The sequence below is a fragment of the Asparagus officinalis genome, chromosome 3, assembly GCF_001876935.1.
Source record: "Asparagus officinalis chromosome 3, Aspof.V1, whole genome shotgun sequence".
Taxonomy (NCBI): domain Eukaryota; kingdom Viridiplantae; phylum Streptophyta; class Magnoliopsida; order Asparagales; family Asparagaceae; genus Asparagus; species Asparagus officinalis.
Genome location: NC_033796.1, coordinates 72,253,037 through 72,257,770, shown reverse-complemented (window position 1 = coordinate 72,257,770; position 4,734 = coordinate 72,253,037).

The window sequence follows — 4,734 nt, the reverse complement described above, 5'->3', positions numbered from 1 at the left end:
CTCATTTGTTGTTGAGAACAAATCATTGTATTTACCTTTTATTGTGAGAATCACTTGTAATACACTTGTACACCGAGAGAAGTGTGAGGCGTGAGACGGGGTCAAATCCAATAGGAGTGGCGTCGGTTGACGAACCTAGGGAGAGGTTGCATCCGAGCACTTGAGGAGGAGGACACGGGCTAGGTTCCTACACTTAGTGTGTAAAGTGTGATTGCATAGTGTTTGTTATGTGAGAGTTTTTCGGTAAGCTTGTAAACCAAGTGTGTAGAAGTTCCGGCTTCCAAACCGGATTGTGATAGTGGAGATCTCCTCGAGGTGAGGAGCGGGGACGTAGGTCGTGGTGACCGAACCTCGTAAACATATCGTTTGTTTGTGTTTTGCTTAGCGTACTTTTTATTTGTGCTTATTCATATCTTTCTTGCTCATATCTATCTTATATCATTCTTGCAAGAACAAATTAATCAACATAATTTTTATTGGTATTTAATCGGGATTAGATTAGCATAAGACCCTAATCACCCCCCTCTAGGGTCTAACAATTGGTATCAGAGCTTGGTGCTCTTTGATTTAAGGACTAATCGCCTTGAGTTAAAGATCCAAGTTATCGTTTTCGTGCTAATCTAGTGTTGATTGCTTTTTGCTTCTTGCATATAATCTTATGGATATGTATGATGCATCTAGTCTAGGTTATGCTATTAATATTGCTCCTCGTTTGGATTCAATCTAAACAAGTCGATTTATGGGAGATTATTGAGGATGCCTATGTTGTTCCCATTTTGGAAAAATCCAAATGGAGTGAAAATGATAAAAGATTGTTTAACATGAACAAGCTCTTGTTAGAATATTTGCTTAATGTCTTTCACTCATCATTTTCTAACAAATTTACTCATTTTGATAGTGCTTACGCCTTATGAAAATTTATTGAAGCACATGAAGGAGACTCGGAGACTATTCAAAAAGCATTGGAAGATCGCGCTTTAAGCTCTAAGGAAGCCTCATCTCCATGTACAATACCACTAGGTGATAACCCTAGTGAGGTATGCAATCTTGATAACGATGATATTATTACTTTTGATGAACTTGCTCTTGAGTTTGAAAAATTACACAATTGCTATATTGATGTAAAGAGTAAGTATGTAAATATGAAATCCACTCATGAAACACTAGCTACTAAGTTTAATTTTATTGCAAATGAAAATATACTCATGAAACCTTAGCCACTAAGTTTAATTTTATTGCAAATGAAAATATAATTCTTAAAGAATACAATAAAAATTTGAGAATTGAAAATGCTAGCTTGCTTCATGAAAAACGTGATGCCATGTTAGAAGTAGATAAGTTAAAATCTATGATGAAAAATCTTGTTTATCCTACTTCTAGTAGCAATGCTTGTATGCACAATGATGAGTTGAATCAAATGAGAAAACGTATATCCACCTTAGATTCAACACTAAACACTTGTATTGCTAATAATAAAAAGCTTATGGACTTGTGTGCAAAGTTCAATGTTAATTCTTCTAAGAAACCTATTCACTATGCACATATGTATGACAAAATTCACAAATGTTCTATTTGTGGTCTTAAAGGCCATTTAGCTAAATTTTGTCATAATGCACCAAAAATTGACAAGCCTATTCATGACTGTGCATCCCATCAAGCTTCTTCATCACATACACATGTACACACACATAGTGTAAATCATAGACATGCTCATGTGTACAAATGTGATTATTGTGGTCGTTTTGGTCATTTGGCCATGTATTGTTTCGATTTAAAAAGAAATTCTCGTTTGCAAAATAATTACAAAGAAAAATCTATTCTTACAAATGAACCACGTGCATTTCATTTCGGTCAACGTAAACCATTCAAACCTCTACATTGCACAAATTGCAATCGTACGGGTCTCAAACCTCTACATTGCACAAATTACAATCGTATGGGTCATGTTTACAATTTTTGCTTTGATCGTATCGGTGCACAAAATACGCCCAAATTACAATCGTATGGGTCATGTTTACAATTTTTGCTTTGATCGTATCGGTGCACAAAATACGCCCAAACGGGTTCATAACTCTAGGACCTTGGATTTAAATGATAGGGATCATGTCCCAAATTTTAGTGGTACCAAAATGATTTGGGTACCAAAATGATTTTTATATCAATTTTTTGTTTTTGTTTGTTTTGTTCATTTTGTTTTTTGAATAATTGGGTTTTGAGTTTTAATGATGAATTTTATTTTTTTTATTTAAGTTAAAATAAAATATTTTTTCATGTTTTAATAACTAAAAACTTTATATATGTTCATATATCTTATAAAACAATTCCTATAAGTTTCAAATTGAATTTTCCCTAAAATCCAGATTTTAAAACTGACTATGCCCTTATTTTTCTCGCGGTCGACCGCCACGGTCAACCGTAAATCTTTCTGGAAATTGTTACGGTCGACCGCCATGGTCGACCGCAAGAGAGTTTTTTCGTTTTTCTCCTCATTTTCGATTATCGGGTTTCGGTTTATTTGGTTAAGTTTTTGAACCCGAATCAATCATTATCATTGAAACTGATCTTATCTAATCTGGGCTGCTCTTTCTTCCTCTCTAAGATCCGATCCTCTTCAACTTCCCTCATTCGAGATTTTCTCCCAATTTCATCATTTTCCCCTTCACGGTCGCCCGCAGAGTTCCCTCGTTCGACCGCGACCATCTTCTATCTTGATTGGGTAATCTCTTTCATCTCATCTCTTGTTTCCATTCTCTCTTAGGGTTTTTAATTCAATTTCTGTTTCATTTGCATCTATAAAACCCTAGTTGTTACTATCTGTAATTATGCCTCCTAAGAAGAGATCCAAGCCTGAATCTAGTTCCTCATCTATCATTGCCTCTCATTATGAGGATTATCTTCTGTTTAAACCCCTAGTTAAGAAATATAGGGAGCTGTGCAAACTGAAAATTCTGCCTAGTAGGTATATCAAATATGATCAATTGGCCATCTACAACATTCATGACATTCTTCTTGCTGTTAGCTTAGATAAATTACTAGATGAGCAACGCAAAGCTCCTTATTATCCATTTCTGATATATTTGTTTTATGCGAATTTGTCTGTCACTTCCACTGCTGATGGTGTCCAAACCATCTCCACATCTGTTAAAAACATCCGGATTTCTTTTAATGCCGACGAACTTGCGGGAATCCTTAAGATCCCGTCAAGCGATGTCGAGCTTATGTCTATCGAACACACTGATCAAGCTGTGAACGATATCATGTTTAAGCCCGGTTGCACCTACCCAATGAACAACAAATCACTCAATCCCACTGCTAAAATCATAGCTCGTATTGTTGCTCAAAACCTTATTCCCAAAACCGGGAGTTTCGATCACTTTGCCCCTGATAAAGTTAATGCAGTTTATACCATCTTTGCCCAAATAAAAGTGAATTGGGCTAATCATTTTCTCAATAGTATGACATGTAAGCATTTCAAATTCCTTCCCTTTGGTTTTATCATCACTCTCATTCTCCAACACTTCGGTGTTGCTCTGTCTAATGAACCCAAAGTGGAGCCTAGTAAAGAATATTTTGATAGGGTCTCACTTTCCCGGATGCAAATTTCCGACTCCTTATCTGATCCTACTCAGCCATCATCTTCTCGTTCTCGGTCTAGAGCCTCTTCCATCTCTACTTCTGATATTTGTGACCGGCTGGATCATCTTGTGTTACGCCCCGCCCCGGAATCCCGGAGTCGGTACGCTACTAGATCTGATGGAATGGCCTCACAAACCACCACATGTCTTTTCAGCACGTTTTTGTCCTCACTCACGCACTCCCTGGAAAACTTCCTAGGGGGTCACCCATCCTAGAATTTCTCCAGGCCAAACACGCTTAACTCTGGAGTTTCTAAGAGTTGGGTTCCCGAAAAGAAAATGCATCTTGGTGATATGAGTATTCCTATTGTGGAACAAATTGTGTATGGTTTGTAGTATTGTGGAACAAGTTGTGATTGTGGAAAACTATGTAGTATTTTGGTTTTTAAGTGATGATTTGTGATTTATTTGGTCTATATATATCAAATGTTTATGGTTGTATATGGATGGATGTGGTTGCTTAGCTCCTATGTATGTATATGATCTTTATATATCATCTATGCAAATTGACAGGGGGAGCTTTAGCTGTATATTTGTTTATTATCTGTGCTTGTATGCAGGGGGAGCATTGCTCCTATTCAATATATATTTATTTTTTTGCAGGGGGAGCATTCCTCCTATTCAATATATATTTATTTTTTCCATTTTTGATGTTGTCAAAGGGGGAGAAGGTTTATATGTTTGATTCGTGATATATATGGTCTATATGTTTAATTCATATTGTATGTGGTTTATCAGTATATATTTCATATTAATAAATAAATTGTTTGCCATCATCAAAAAGGGGGAGATTGTTGACCCTATAGTTTTGATGATGATTTGTCAAACAATTTATCGCTAATATATTCTCTAGTTTTGTTTTTATGTTTCTCTTTACAGGTATTTCAACACACTGATTTGTGATTTATTTGGTCTATATATTGTTTATGTTGTATTTGGATGGATATGGTTGCTTAGCTCCTATGTATGAATATGATCTTTATATATCATCTATGCAATTTGACAGGGAGAGCTTTAGCTGTATTTTTGTTTATTATCTGTGCTTGTATGCAGGGGGAGCATTGCTCCTATTCAGTATATATTTATTTTTTTTTCCCTT